This window comes from Eurosta solidaginis, chromosome X (genome assembly GCF_040869045.1).
Source record: "Eurosta solidaginis isolate ZX-2024a chromosome X, ASM4086904v1, whole genome shotgun sequence".
NCBI classification, from domain to species: Eukaryota; Metazoa; Arthropoda; class Insecta; order Diptera; family Tephritidae; genus Eurosta; species Eurosta solidaginis.
Window position 1 is genome coordinate 89,475,830 of NC_090324.1, and position 16,915 is coordinate 89,492,744.

Here is a 16,915-nt window from a genome sequence, read left to right on the forward strand (position 1 = left end):
ATCTTGCCAATAAATGCTACTTTGGACTAGGTAGGCAATTGAAAAGTAAAGTCCTCTCTCGGCGAACGAAAATCATACTCTACAAGTCACTTATCGTACCCGTCCTGCTATATGGGGCAGAAGCATGGACAATGACAACAGCAGATGAAGCGGCTTTGGGAGTGTTCGAGAGAAAAGTTCTTCGAAAGATTTATGGATCTCTACGCGTTGGCGATGGCGAGTACCGAAGAAGATTTAATGATGAGCTGTACGAGCTATACGCAGACATCAACATAGTTCAGCGAATTAAAACGCAGCGGCTGCGCTGGCTAGGCCATGTTATGCGAATGAAAGATGATGCTCCGGCCAAGAAAGTGTTTCTATCGGAACCCGCCTATGGAAGCAGAGGTAGAGGGCGGCCCCCACTCCGTTGGAAGGACCAGGTGGAAAACGATCTAAACTCCCTTGGTGTGACCAATTGGCGCCGGTTGGCGGAGCGAAGGAGCGACTGGCGCGCCTTGTTGGACGGCCATAACCGTTTAGACGGTTAAGAGCCAATTAAGTAAGTAAGTAAGCTTAACTGTGATGCCCAACTCTCTCTTGAGCATATCTCTTACGTGTCGCCTGTCTTGGTGACCCCACCTCTCGGGATACAACTGCAGCGTCGAGCTTCCTGCTTCAGCAATACTGACTCTCTCTACGTTTTCAGCAATTAATGGTTCAAAAGCTGCCTTGTACAGAGTTCCGCCTCTCTCACGATTTCCGCACAGCACCGTTTTCCCATTTACCTCCAGCCAGCATTTGGTTGAAGTCGAATGAAATCTGCTATTTTCATTTCTGTCTTGAGCTGCTTAAACTGAAAAGAGATTTTTAGAAATTTTTGGAACATACCAGACTTCGGCTAAGGTCATCTTTATTGTGTTGTCTTCAGTAAATGATGTAACTTGAATAGTTCCTTTTCCAACAGCTTTGAGAGCTTCTTTTCCAGCGGCGATGATGACATGGGGATCACGAAACTTTTGGAACTCGACGATTTGGTCCGGGCAGTTCGTTACGTGTCTCCTGGCTCCATTGTCAATGCACCATCACGACGAACTAGTCTCAACTTGATGAATTTCTTCACTGATTGTACACAGGGCTACATTGGTAACTAATGCATTGCTCTGAGGGGCGTTCTTTGGCGGTCGTCCATCAGCAATCCACTTTTTGCATGTGGTTACCCAATGTCCCTTCTTTTTGCAATAGTTACAAATGTCGTTCTCTTTTGACCTTTGTGATCCTCTTTCTGGCTTAACTTTTCCGCTTTTCACAAGAAGTGCTTCTTCGGTGATGGTCCCAGTGGCCTTTCTAAAATTTCTTTCGTACATGCATAACTGCGTAATCAGTTCTTCAAACGTTCTTTCTTCATTCTTCGACAATAGCATCCAACTGGATCTGAAATTCTCGAAGTGACTAGGCAAAATTTGCAAAACTTTACAAACTAGAATAAGGCCGGGAAGTTCGTTCTCATTTTTTAATCTCAAACCATTATTTAGTTCGTTCCATAGGTTTCTTAACTTAGCAACGTGCGTCGAAACATCTTCGCCATTACTCCAATCAAATGCAAAAAATTCTGTACATATTTTAAACAGTTGATCTTTTGACGATGCTTCAAAATTTAATTTAAGTGCTTCCCACGCCTCGTGCGCTGTCTCTTTGTCCATTATTTTCTGATAAACGACGTCTGCTACTGAACTCGAAATCATGGCTTTTGTTTCGGTACAAATCATTCTCCTGCTTGTGTTTCTTGACTTCGCTTTCTGATGCACCTTCTTCCAAGGGATGTGGTTTCACCAGTTTGCCGTCAATTGCATCTAGAGCACCTTCATGGTAACCTAGCAAATCTTGCACCTTCCTTTTCCAGATTGGCCAATCTGCTTCGCCAGTCAGAGGTTTGATGTGTTTTGCCAGTTCCATATTAAAAGAAAAAATGCAACACGTGGAGAATTCTTATTTGTAGGTTTTCCTTTTCTTGTTCCTATAACTTGCGTACTTGGTACCCATAACCTGTTACAGTATTTTCTCGGCAAGAAAAAGAAAAAGAAGATTGCTTACTCCGTTTGAAGTGGCTGTTTATTTCTTACTTAGTAATTATTGCTGTTTTACAAAAGACTTTTATTTAGCTGACTTAGCGAAAGCAAAAATACTAAAAGAATTATTAACAGCGCGCTGCATAGCTGATTTGCAAAATTAAATCGTATATTGTATGAAGAAAAAACAGAGTGTAACGGCATGGGCCGAAAAGTATCCCTACAAGACAGGTACCCGTTACCTAATCGATTACTTAATCGTTACCAATAACTTCCCTACAAGACAGGTACCCGTTACCTAATCCATTACTTAATCGACACCAATAACCTGTTCACCAATTATTGTCTTAATGACTATTACATTGTTGTCGTGAAAAAGGTAACGCATGCGCTCTCTCAAAATAGTGTACGTGTGACTCGCTTTCTCGCTCTTACCTATTGTGTTTTCGACATTCTTTCTCGCTCGATGTTATTTACATTTTTAAGTTACTTCATCAGTTATGTTTTCGTTATCGCTAACCAAAACATATGCAACAACAACAACACGGGTAACTGGCCTATCGGTTACCCGTATCGGTTACCTTCTGTCAAACCGCTTTTTCCATGAATGAAACGCGTCCCTTTTGTTTAAATAATATTTAATTATGAATAAATTATGTTTACAATGGTTTTTACAAAAAATTTTCTTAATTTTCTAGTAAACCTTACATATGTGCATATTTATATGTATGTACAAACTATATATGTAAAGACATAAACTCATTCGTAGTCGTGCCCTTTCTGAAACTATTTTGAGTTTCGAAGCTCACACTGATGGTGCCAAATTTTTACTGCGCGGGTGGTGTTGTTAGCATCAGTTTGCATAGATATGAGTCTTGTAGATATAATACCGGCATATATGCAGCCCCAATTCGAGCTATCAAAGTCGATTTGCAGGTGATGTTGGGCCTTTGAAATTGACCCTTTCCCATAATATGCGTGGTAGGGCCTTATATGTGATACTAAAAAGGCCGAGGGACAGTTGTCGCAGTTTTCTTTTAGTTTGAGCAAATGTACGTTCTTCTTACAGCCACAGCTGGAATATTGCTATGCCTACATTGTCAAATCAAATTACCTAGAATGGAAAAGAAACGAATATCAGTAAGGATAGATAAAAAGTTTTTAATATAACCGGAAGTGCTTAATAAATACAAGATACTCAAGGAGATTTCAGAATCAGGACCTGTAAAGTAAATTCAAGTGAACCTCCACCATGCCAAGGCATCTTCCGGTGGCGGGGGTACCCGAAGATTATAACAAGAGATAATTGATAGATGTTGGGGTAATTGATAGTAAATTAGGCGTGCTACAAAAACAAACACAAATAAATGCAGATGACTGTTTAATCCATTATGCGAAGTTCTTTGAATGGATGTGCAAATTGAAACGGGCAAAGTACTGCTAAAACTGCTTTCCCCGAGTAACCCGGGAACGAATTGATATGACTACGTCTATTCTTCTTTAGCAACAGTGCCTAGCACCAGTTTACTTTTGGACAGGAAAGTAAACGTTTGGTTGCCTTCAAGTTTATCATATGCCAGTACAGAACATACTCGTTTGCTGGATCTGAGCAGTACATCTAATTTTCCCAGATTTTCTGGGCTCGGCGAAGGTATCCTCCTGAATGGTGCATGTGTACCCTGCTGCCTTGCCTGGCCGCTCACCCAACAACACCAGGCACAACGGAACTTGCCTTGCGACACCCAAAGTGCACTCACGCTCCTCATGGCTCCGGGTTAGTGGGCTTAGAGTATACCCGCGGTAGCTATGCCTGTCGTAAGAGGAGACTAAAATACCAAATTGATTCAAGGGGTTTAGTAGCGCAATCCTTTCAATGGGTTGCCAGCGCAATATATAGCTTCTCCAACCCAATTGTCAACGTCACCTACCCGTGGCGAAACCTGCCAGCCGAGGCTCTGGCGACCTCATGTTTCTTATGGATCTACATTTGAAGGCGCTTAGTTAGCTGACATCGCTTACTTAACCGGTAGATTCTAAAGTAAAAACCAAAACACAAAATATAGGTTATGTTGAAATGACCGGTTCATGAGGATCTCACATAGACTGAATGAGTCCGTAGTGTTACCAGAAGTTTGTTTTAACGACCACGCTGAAACCCCTATCAAGAACCAGGACCTATTTTATAAAAAAAACTCCGTCCTCTTGACAAATACTAGAAGCTTCCTACGACTTAAGCCACTTACTGCTTCTAGATCTGACAGCTTTATCACTCCTAATAGCTGGAGCCTTAGCCTGGCAAACGCAGGGCACGATATTTCTCAAGGGGCCCGGTATTTCTGGGGGGGGGGGCGTGATGTAGAGCTACTAAGACATTTTTTTTAATTCAGGAGAGTCTTTAGTTGTTCCATGTGGAAATTTTAAGCCGAATTTCAAAAGCAACGAATATTGATAATGATTTTTTACATGGTCCTTCGAAAAGTGAGGAGACAATAAAAACATCAAACAAAAATATATGTTTACATGAATCCGAAATCGTAAAGTTTTCGTGGTGACAGTGATGAAGGTCCATCTTCAAAAAGTCTTCCAACAATACCACCAACTCTGCATCAAAGTCTAGATTATTTAAATGACTTCGATATCGGTACCGTGAATAATGAGTTTTTGCGATCTGAAGAAGTCAACGAAATAATTCGTCGAGGTCATCAAAAGTGCCCTGTTATTTTTCCACGTGATTGTCATGACGAGGCATTTCCTACCTCGTTGGTAAACAGAATCTTGCCAAATGGAGAGAAAGTGGAGCGTCACTGGCCAGTAGCAATGCTTTTTATTGCCTACCACGTTGTCTGTTAAGCACCAATACTTTAAATCGACCTAAAACTTGTTGTCCTGGCGAATATTCGAAATTCCAGGTATGGAAGGAGCTATATGCTAAACTGCCATCACACGAAAATACAAAAGATCACATTAAATGTTATATTCAATGGCGATCTTTACAAAACCTAATTCGAAAGGAGGCTACAATTGATACACTTATCAATGAATGAACAGCTAATCACTGAAACTCAAAAGTGGAAAGAAATTTTATATAGAATTTTGGACACTATTTTTTTTTTTTTTTAAAAAGTGAAAGGATGGACATTTTTTTGGGCATCTAAGATCTCATAAGCCATTATGATCCGATACTTAGAGATCATTTGGAGAAAGTTAGGATTTCACAATAGCAGCACAAACGTTTCCAAGTTCACTATCTTTCCCCAGACATTCAGAACGAGTTTATAGAAATTTGTGCAAAGCACGTGAGGGAAACTATATTAGATCAAGGCAAGAAAGCTTAGTATTTTGCTATTATCGTTGATGCTATGCCTCATGCTAGTCACGTTGACTACGTTCATTTTGCGCTGACTCCATTCCAATTCGAAAGCAACAAATTTACAATTACAGAACGGATTTTGGGGTTCGTGAATTGCAACCAAAAAACTGGTCAGAAAATCGCTGACCTAATTTGCCATACATGATTGAAGATTGTCGTGCACAAGGGTACGATAACGGCGCCAATATGAAAGGAGCTTACAACGGGGCACTACGTCACATTCTCGACAAAAACTCGAATGCTGATTACTCGCCTTGTGCAACCCGCAGCTATGAAAGCGTTTTCTTTTCTGTATAAAGTGTTACGCTTTTTGAACGCCGCGCAAGGGTTGTTGTTCTATTCTAAAAAAACAGGCAACACCTTTACGGGGTATTTCGTTCTTTTGTGAAAATTCTTGCCTGCTATTAACGCAAAAGCGCTACACTTTTACCCTGTATAAAATGGCGGTGTGGCAGTGCAACTTTGTGAAACTCTCAATTCGCTCTTAAGTTCCACATATACTCTGTTAATATGAGTGAATATGGTGAGTTGAATTGTTCTTTGTATGCACTATAAATGTTGACCTTTTTCTGGGGTAGGAGTAACTCTATTGTTGTTGTTGTTGTTGTAGCGATAAGGTTGCTCCCCGAAGACTTTGAGGAGTATTATCGATGTGATGGTCCTTTGCCGGATACAGATCCGGTACGCTCCGGTACCACAGCACCATTAAGGTGCTAGCCCGACCATCTCGGGAACGATTTATGTGGCCACATTAAACCTTCAGGCCATCCCCTCCCTCCCCATCCCAAGTTCCATGAGGAGCTTGGGGTCGCCAGAGCCTGTCTGTTAGTGAAACAGGATTCGAAAGAGAAAACCCAAAAGGCGTTCTGAAGATAATTTAAAGATGATTACGAATGATTCAGAGTCTGATTTCAAAAACAATACATTTTTGGTGATCGTTGATTCGGTAATCACTGGCATTACTGAAAGATTTGCAGCTATGAGAAATTTGAACGAAGTTTTCCTTTTTGTGGCAATTTGAAGACATGGATGAAACTACGGTTCGGGCGGACGCAGCAAAATTTGTCGAAAAATACAAGTCGGATATTTCTCAAAGCTTAGAATGTGAAATAGTTCACTTGAAACACATTTACGAAGCAAATTTTGATAAATGTCTGTTACCATTGGTATTGCTAAATGCCATCTCTATTCAAAATCTGTATACAATTTTCCCCAACATTTGTGTTGCTTCACGTATCTTTTGCACTATACCTGTCACTGTAGCTAGGCAGAACGTTCCTTCAGCGTCCTTTCAAGAATCAAAAACTTTCATAGATCGTGTTCATCTAAAGAGCGAGCTTTAGGACTTGCCACGCTTTGTGTTGAATCCGTTTTGGCAAGACAGTTAAATTTTGATATTATTATAAAAAATTTTGCAGCGAAAAAAAGCAAGTAAAGCACTCTTTGATATCCGAACATTCTATATTGAATAATTAAAATTTATAATCATCATTAAATTTATCAAAAATGTATGAAAATGTTACCAAATAACTAGAAAAGATTATTTGAAATAATATGTGGCTGTTAAAAGAGAATTTTATTTCTACGTTACAATAAAATAAAACAAATAGTAAATATTCTGTGTTAATTTTATTGTCAGCCCTTAGCCAAAAATCATTTAGTTGATATGGCAAACATTTTTTTTGATGTAATCCATCAATAATGATTTATGAATGAAACGTCATTAATTACAGTTAATCAAATGTATTAGTGGATTTTTTATACGGGCCCGTAAATTTTTTTAGTCCCGGGCCCGGATTTTCTCTCTACGGCCCAGGCTCGAAGACGCCAGAGGGGATTGGAGCCAGAGTCTCCGGACCCAGAGCCAAAATATCAATACCTCTAAAAGCACATACGAGCAGATTTCAAGCGGAAGTATTCGCCATATGATGGTGCGCTAAGCGGAACCTTCGGCGCTGATACTCCAATTTATTTATTTATTTGCCATACTCAAGACAGTTAGGCCCCACTAAATCAATTGTGGCTTTCGAAATAAAGTCAGCACTGGTGCTTGGGTGCACAACGTAGTACTGTTGCTCTGGGTCCCAGGGCACAGGGGAGTACATGGTAATGAGCAGGCGGACTCTAGTGTTAGTTTGTTGCGTCCCTCCCACAAATTTTCACCCTCCCAGCAGATCCATGCAGCGGGTCTGCGCCATACTCTCCTCCTCCGGGAAGGTATCGAACCCAATCAGGGTCCTTTTCCTGACCTCGGTCCTGAGAAATGGTTTTGCTGTGTTTGCCGGAAAGGAATCTTTTTAGGACGGTCATACTCTTGTCAGTGTGTCATGTGTAAGGGATGGTTGCATCGGTCAGGTTGCTCTGGGCTTGATCCCAAAACCCGACGTCCTCGTAACTTTTACAAATCTTTTGTGGCTTCTTGTTGTTCACGCCCTCATTACATTATGAGAAAATACGGCACCTGAGAACACATCCGTATGAAGCTGAAAAACACAAGCAGGTCCTGAGTGAACTCCACAAACATGCGTCGGACCTCTATGCCAGGAATTGCCCGGTGAATCATGTACTCAAAGAACAAAACTAGCAGAGTAGGAACGCATTCTCCCTAAGGAAACGGGAGTCACTCTAGTCCATCTTCGATCTGGATACTGTAACAGGTTAAACTCTTACCTATCCAGAATCAAATACAAAACATATGTCCTGCTTATAATGTGTCCCCACATGACACCAACCATCTCTTTAGCTGTATTGTGGAATCAACGCCTCTTACACTCCTCTCATTATGGTCCACCCCTGTTGAAACTTTCTGTTTCCTTGGACTCCAGTTAGAGGACATTGATGACAATTTGTGATGTTGTTGTTGTTGTAGCGATAAGGTTGCTCCCCGAAGGCTTTGGGGAATGTTATCGATGTGATGGTCCTTTGCCGGATGCAAATCCGGTACGCTCCGGTACCATAGCACCATTAAGGTGCTAGCCCGACCATCTCGGGCACGATTTATGTGGTCACATTAAACCTTCAGGCCATTCCCTCCCTCCCTACCCCCAAGTTGCATGAGGATTCGCCGCGGATAGGTGAGGTTGACAATTGGGTTTGGAGAAGCTATATATTGCGCTGGCAACCTGAAAGGTTGCGCTACACAGCCCCTTGAATATGGTATTTTAGTCGCCTCTTACGACAGGCATACCTACCGCGGGTATATTCTGATCCCCTAACCCGCTGGGGTGACAATTTGTGATCGGTCGCACCTATTGGATGGGGCGAAGCACTGCTATAACAAGAGCAGGCGGACAACCCGGAAAGAGAGGCATGAACTGCATGACCCATCGATCCCGAGCTGTTCCTGTCAGTTGGCTCACAGGGGAATTTATTAGTAGAAGGGAGGGAAAGGAGAGAAGAACACTGGAGCAATAAGCCAGGTTTGAGACAATCTAAGTTACTGTTAGGAGGTTATAGCACAAGTCGCTACAGGGCAATAATAGACCTATCGAAAGATAACCGAAGAATCCCAAGAGCTATTCTTACAGGGCATTATAGACTGAGCAGCCGTATGCAGAAAGTGGGCATACTATCGAATAACACATGCCAATTTTGTGATCGATCAGCAGACGGCGGACCATATCCTCCAAGAATACGAAGCAATCTCAAAACGTAGGGCTAAGTTTATGGGCTCACCATGGCCAGCGTATTCCCAAATTTAATCCCTCAAGCCAAGAACTCTGCTAGGGTTCATCAAAGAAGTGGGCTGTGATGAGGTGCTGCGAAGGAGATGTGCAAATCACTGTGCAATCCTCAATAAATTATCTACGTTCCGGTAACAAGCACCATTGAGATACCACCCCGACCATCTCCGGACTTATTGATATGACTACATTGAACCTTCTAGGGATTGAATATTAATAATGACCGCAATGCGAAAGTCTGCTAAAATTTACCATTCTCCATGGAGTGCTACATATATAACTTTCCACGTTTTGAATCAGTAATGAAAAGAGCAAAATTTACTAAAATTTTAACTGGTAGGGTAAGGTGTTGACTGGATGTAACTGCAACGGCGACGCAGGGAAAATAATAAAAATCCTATAAATCTACTGATCATAATTAATGGGAGAGATTACCTTTCTATGCAGTTGTATGCATACATACATATGGGATTTGTTCTCCAAACGCTATTTAAAGAAATCAATTGGTATTTACATGAACTTCGAACTCTTTGGTATTTGCCTTCTTCAGTTGATTATCAACAAAAGCATGAGACATTATCACTAACAAATTCATACATGTTGTTTATATATTTAATATGGTAGTATGGTAGGCAATTTACTTACCCTTTCTGGTGCGATGATCCTGGACAATCGGTCCTGACTAGACGAGATTTACTTTGCTTTAAGATAGCGTGCTTAACGCGAACCATATCATGTTAGGGCACAATTTCGGTTATGCAACCAATCAAAGAAATGCCGTGCTTGTAATACTGCTATGATAGCAGCAGCAGCTCCCGGCGGCGGCACATAAATAACAGTTGCATGCGGATCAGTTGCCTTTTTGCTTCGGCTACCTATTCAAATTTAATTCACATTACATTATCTACTATTGCAATTTTTAATCAATATAAATTACCGAAGCAAATACTGGCAAACCAAGATGCGTAGTTCCACCCTTTTTTGGGAAAAGGCATCCAACCAATTTTGTACCGTATTCCAAAGCATGTTGGTTGTGGAAAGTACCGTGTTTACCGTTAAACCTTGGCATATGACTCGTGAATCTGCATTTAATTGTAGGTTTCTTGTTGTTTTGGCATGTCCTGTGCTGAATCGCGCCCCGGCAGAGATGATATATATTAGAATAATAAAACATGTTTTTTATTATTTTACAATACAAATACGTACGAATGAAAAGCAAAGAGTAAATAATGTTGATTTTGTTGTAGCGATAAGGACACTCCCCTGGAGCGATTTAGTCTGACCACCTGAAACCTTCTAGGTCATCCCCTCGATTCTATACAACTTTCAAATTCTAAAAACGGATCTCGACACGCGTGTTTTGATACCACCTTTGTTTAGGTTGCGCACTGTCTTGTAAAACGTTACCTTTTTTGGTTTTGGAAATCGAATCTTCCAATTCCAAGTGGTGCGAAGAGGACTTGGCTGCCTCTAGTTAATGCGCAAGGTTAATTTAGAAGTGCCTAAACAGCTAACACACGTCACAACTTAAAAGCCCGTAGCACAAGCACTTTTTCTTTTTACAACTCAGGTTAAGCGAGAGCTTGTAAGAGTTTAATTAACACAATTATATTTTTTCTTCGTTTTAAAATGTTTCCCGGAATAATTAATAAATTTTCATATTAAGATGACGCTGTCATTTCGATGACAGCAACAAACGTCGATTTGTTAGTGGAGAGCGAAAAAAGCTTTGAATGTGTGGGTGAACTAGTTACCTCCGCCTTGTAGGGTTGGTCACCAATTATCGTCTTAATGACTTTTACATTGCTGTCGTGAAAAAGGTAACGCATACGCTCTCCCAAAATAGTGTACGTGTGACTCGCTTTCTCGCTCTTACCTATTGTGTTTTCGACATTCCTTCTCGCTCGATGTTATTTACATTTTTAGGTTACTTCATTAGGTATGTTTTCGTTATCGCTATGCAACAACAACAACACGGGTAACTGGCCTATCGGTTACCCGTACCGGTTACCTTCTGTCAATTCGCTTTTTATATGAATGAAACGCGTCCCTTTTGTTTAAATAATATTTAATTATGAATAAATTATGTATACAATGGTTTTTACAAATAATTTCCTTAATTTTCTAGTAAACCTTACATATGTGCATATTTATATGTACAAACTACATATGTAAAGACATAAACTCATTCGTAGTCGTGCCCTTTCTGAAACCATTTTGAGTGTCGAAGCTCACACTGATGGTGCTCAATTTTTCCTGCGCGGGTGGTGTTGTTAGTATCAGTTTGCATAGATATGAGTGTTGTAGATATAATACCGGAATATATGCAGCCCCATTTCGTGCTATCAAAGTCGATTTGCAGGTGATGTTGAGCCTTTTAACTTGACCCTTTCCCATAATATGCGTGGTAGGGCTTTATATGTGATACTAAAAAGACCGAGGGACAGTTGTCGCAGTTTTCTTGTAGTTTGAGCAAATGTACGTTCTTCTTACAGCCACAGCTGGAATATTGCTATGCCCACATCGTCAAATCGAATTACCTAGAATGAAAAACAAACGAATATCAGTAAGGATAGATAATAAGTTTTTAATATAACCGGAAGTGCTTAATAAATACAAGATACTCAAGGGGATTTCAGATAACCAGAATCAGGACCTGTAAAGTAAATTCAAGTGAACCTCCACCATGCCAAGGCATCTTCCGGTAGCGGGGGTATTCGAAGATTATAACAAGGGATAATTGATAGATGTTGGGGTAATAAATAGTAAATTAGGCGTGCTACAAAAACAAAAACGAATAAATGCAGATGACTGTTTAATCCATTATGCGAAGTTCTTTGAATGGATGTGCAAATTGAAACGGGCAAAGTACTGCTAAAACTGCTTTCCCCGAGTAACCCGGGAACGAATTGATATGACTACGTCTATTCTTCTTTAGCAGCAGTGCCGAGCACCAATTCCTTTTTGGACAGGAAAGTAAACGTTTGGTTGTCTGCAAGTTTATCATATGCCAGTACAGAACATACTCGTTTGCTGGATCTGAGCAGTACATCTAATTTTCCCAGATTTTCTGGGCTCAGCGAGGGTATCCTCCTGAATGGTGCATGTGTACCCTGCTGCCTTGCCTGGCCGCTCACCCAACAACACCAGGCACGACGGAACTTGCCTTGCGACACCCAAAGTGCACTCACGCTTCTCATGGCTCCAGCGGGTTAGCTATGCCTGTCGTAAGAGGCGACTAAAATACCAAATTGATTCAAGGGGTTTTGTAGCGCAATCCTTTCAATGGGTTGCCAGCGCAATATATAGCCTCTCCAACCCAATTGTCAACGTCACCTACCCGTGGCGAATCCTGTTTCTTTAACAGCCGAGGCTCTGGTGACCTCATGTTCCTTATGGATCTACATTTGAAGGCGCTTAGTTAGCTGACATCGCTTACTTAACCGGTAGAGTCTAAAGTAAAAACTAAAACACAAAATATAGGTTAGGTTTAAGTGGCCGGTTCATGATGATCTCACATAGACTGAATAAGTCCGTAGTGTTACCAGAAGTTTGTTTTAACGACCAAGCGTAAAACCCTATCAAGAACCACTATCAAGAGCCCTATCAAGAGCACTACGTCACATTCTCGACAAAAACTCGAATTCTGATTACTCGCCTTGTGCAACCCGCAGTTATGATAGCGTTTTCTTTTCTGGATAAAGTGTTACGCAAGCGTTGTTGTTCTATTCTAAAAAACAGGCAACACCTTTACGGGGTATTTCGTTCTTTTGTGAAAATTCTTGCCTGCTCGCAACGCAAAAGCGTTACACTTTTACCCTGTATAAAATGGCGGTGTGGCAGTGCAACTTTGTGAAACTCTCAATTCGCTCTTAAGTTCCACATATACTCTGTTAATATGAGTGAATTTGGTGAGTTGAAATGTTCTTTGGATGCACTATAAATGTTGACCATTTTCTGGGGTGGGAGTAACTCTATTGTTGTTGTTGTTGTTGTAGCGATAAGGTTGCTCCCCGAAGGCTTTGAGGAGTATTATCGATGTGATGGTCCTCTGCCGGATCCGGTACGCTCCGGTACCACAGCACCATTAAGGTGCCATCTCGGGAACGATTTATGTGACCACATTAAACCTTCACATTAAACCGTACCTAGCTCTCTTCATAGTCTTTCAGCCAAAAGCCAAATTTTTACTGCGCAAGCATATGGCGATGTTACCGGCATTCTCAAGTACATCAACAAGTTCGAATGTATTTTGCTGTCCTCAATTTGGTTCAAAACCCTACCATTAATGAAAGAAGCGTGGTCCTCCAAGCGAGAGACGCCACCACAGATGTTGAGGTCCGACATCTAGATGCCTTATTAGCTGATTTGAAGTTGATCAGGAACCAATGGGAAACAATTTTAAACGAATGCAAAACAGTTGCTATTCAATTGAACATCTCGCCAAAGTTTCCGGATATTCGAAAGAGAAAACCCAAAAGGCGTTCTGAAGATAATTTAAATGAGATGATTACGGATGATTCAGAGTCTGATTTCAAAAACAATACATTCTTGGTGATCGTTGATTCGGTAATCACTGGCATTACTGAACGATTTGCAGCTATTAGAAATTTGAACGAAAAGTGTTCCTTTTTGTGGCAATTTAAGACACGGATGAAACTACGGTTCGGGCGAGCGCAGCAAAATTTGTCGAAAAATACAAGTCGGATATTTCTCAAAGCTTAGAATGTGAAATAGTTCACTTGAAACACATTTACGAAGCAAATTTTGATAAAGGTCTGTCACCATTGGAATTGCTAAATGCCGTCTATTTTCAAAATATGTATACAATTTTCCCTCAACTTTTGTATTGGTTTACGTACCTTTTGCACTTTACCTGTCACTGTATCTAGTGCAGAACGTTCCTTCAGTGTCCTTTCAAGAATGAAAGACTTTCACAGATCGTGTTCATCTAAAGAGCGAGTTTTAGGACTTGCCACGCTTTGTGTTGTATCCGTTTTGGTAAGACAGTTAAATTTTGATATTATTATAAAAAATTTTGCAGCGAAAAAAGCAAGTAAAGCCACTCTTTGATATCCGAACATTCTATATTGAATAATTAAAATTTATAATCATCATTAAATTTATCAGAAATGTATGAAAATTTTACCAAATAACTAGAAAAGTTTATTTGAAATAATATGTGGCTGTTAAAAGAGAATTTTATTTCTACGTTACAATAAAATAAAACAAATAGTAAATATTCTGTGTTAATTTTATTGTCAGCTCTTAGCCAAAAATCATTTAGTTGATGTGGCAAAAATTTTTTTTGATGTAATCCATCAATAATGATTTATGAATGAAACGGCATTAATTCACGTTAATCAAATGTATTAGTGGATTTTTTATATGGGGCCCGTAAATTTTTTTAGTCCCGGGCCCGGATTTTCTCTCTACGGCCCTGGTTCGAAGACGCCAGAGGGGATTGAGGCCAGAGTCTCCGGACCCAGAGCCAAAATATCAGTACCTCTAAAAGCACATACGAGCAGCTTTCAAGCGGAAGTATTCGCCATATGTTGGTGCGCTAAGCTGAACCTTCAGCGCTGATACTCCAATGAAACGATTGCCATACTCAGTCAGACAGTCAGGCCCCACTAAAGGCATTTGTGGCGTTCGAAATAAAGTCAGCACTGGTCCTTGGGTGCACAACGTAGTACTGTTGCACTGGGTCCCAGGCCAAAGGGGAGTACAGGGTAATGAGCAGGCGGACTCTAGTGTTTAGTTTGTTGCGTCCCTCCCACAAATTATAATCCTCCCAGCAGATCCATGCAGCGGGTCTGCGCCATACTCTCCTCCTCCGGGAAGGTATCGAACCCAATCCGTGTCCTTTTCCTGACCCCGGTCATGAGAAATGGTTTTGCTGCGTTTGCCGGAAAAGAATATTTTTAGGACGGTCATACTCTTGTCAGTGTGTCACGTGCAAGGGATGGTTGCATCGGACAGGTTGCTCTGGGCTTGATCCCAAAACCCGACGTCCTCGTAAGTTTTACAAATCTTTTGTTGGCTTCTTGTTGTTCACGCCCTCATTACATTATGAGAATATACGGCACCTGAGAACACAGCCGTATGAAGCTGAAAAACACAATCAGGTCCTGAGTGAACTCCACAAACAGGCGTCGGACCTCTATGCCAGGAATTGCCCGGTGAATCCTGTACTCAAAGAACAAAACTAGCAGAGTAGGAACGCATTCTCCCTAAGAAAACGGGAGTCACTCTAGTCCATCTTCGATCTGGATACTGTAACAGGTTAAACTCTTACCTATCCAGAATCAAATACAAAACATATGTCCTGCTTATAATGTGTCCCCACATGACACCAACCATCTCTTTAGCTGTATTGTGGAATCAACGCCTCTAACACTCCTCTAATTATGGGCCACTCCTGTTGAAACTTTCTGTTTCCTTGGAATCCCGTTAGAGGACATTGGAGAGAAGAACACTGGAGCAATACGCCAGGTTTGAGACAATCTAAGTTACTGTTAGGAAGTTATAGCACAAGTCGCTACAGGGCAATAATAGACCTATCGAAAGATAACCGTAGAATACCAAGAGCTTTCTTACAGGGCATTATAGACTGAGCAGCCGTATGCAGAAAGTGGGCATACTATCGAATAACACATGCCGATTTTGTGATCGATCAGCAGACGGCGGACCATATCCTCCAAGAATACGAAGCAATCTCAAAACATAGGGCTAAGTTTATGGGCTCACCATGGCCAGTGCATTCCCACATTTAATCCCTCAAGCCAATAACTCTGCTAGGGTTCATCAAAGAATTCGGATACGATGAGGTGCTGTGAAGGAGATGTGCAAGTCACTGTGCAATCCTCAATAAATTATCTATCTACGTTCCGGTAACAAGCACCATTGAGGTACTAACCCGACCATCTCCGGACCTATTGATATGACTACATTGAACCTTCTAGGGATTGAATATTAATAATGACCGCAATGCGAAAGTCTGCTAAAATTTACCATTCTCCATGGAATGCTACATATATAACTTCCCACGTTTTGAATCAGTAATGAAAAGAGCAAAATTTACTAAAATTTTAACTGTCCTCTCTTAACGCAATGTAATGGCAACGGCGACGCAGGGAAAATAATAAAAATCCTATACATCTACTGATCATAATTAATTAATCCCTCTCTTTCTATGCAGTTGTATGCATACATACATATGGGTTTTGTTCTCCAAACGCTATTTAAAGAAATCAATTGGTATTTACATGAACTTCGAACTCTTTGGTATTTGCCTTCTTCAGGTGATTATCAACAAAAGCATGACAAATTATCACTAACAAATGCATACATGTTGTTTATATATTAAATATGGTAGGGAATTTACTTACCCTTTTTGGTGCGATGATCCTGGACAATCGGGCCTGACTAGACGAGATTTATTTTGCTTTAACATAGTGTGCTTAACGCGAACCATATCATGTTAGGGCACAATATCGATTATGCAACCAATCAAAGAAATGTCGTGCTTGTAATACTGCTATGATAGCAGCAGCAGCTCCCCGTGGCGGCACATAAATAACAGTTGCATGCGGATCAGTTGCATTTTTTGCTTCGGCTACCTATTCAATTTTAATTCACATTACATTATCTACTATTGCAATTTTTAATCAATACAAATCAATATAAATTACCGAAGCAAATACTGGCAAACCAAGATGCGTAGTTCCACCCTTTTTTGGGAAAAGACATCCAACCAATTTTGTACCGTATTCCAAAGCATGTTGGTTGTGGAAAGTACCTTGTGTACCGGT

At 40.8% G+C, this 16,915-nt stretch overlaps 1 long non-coding RNA gene across 1 annotated transcript; it reads right to left on the minus strand.

Moving 5' to 3' along the window:
* Positions 1-11,152: 11,152 nt before the first annotated feature.
* LOC137235422 (uncharacterized) lies at positions 11,153-16,627 on the minus strand. Its single transcript, XR_010947890.1, has 2 exons — positions 16,493-16,627; positions 11,153-11,641 (listed from the first exon to the last, which is right to left on the minus strand). It is a non-coding gene; the product is annotated as an uncharacterized lncRNA (long non-coding RNA).
* Between the last annotated feature and the right edge of the window lie 288 nt (positions 16,628-16,915).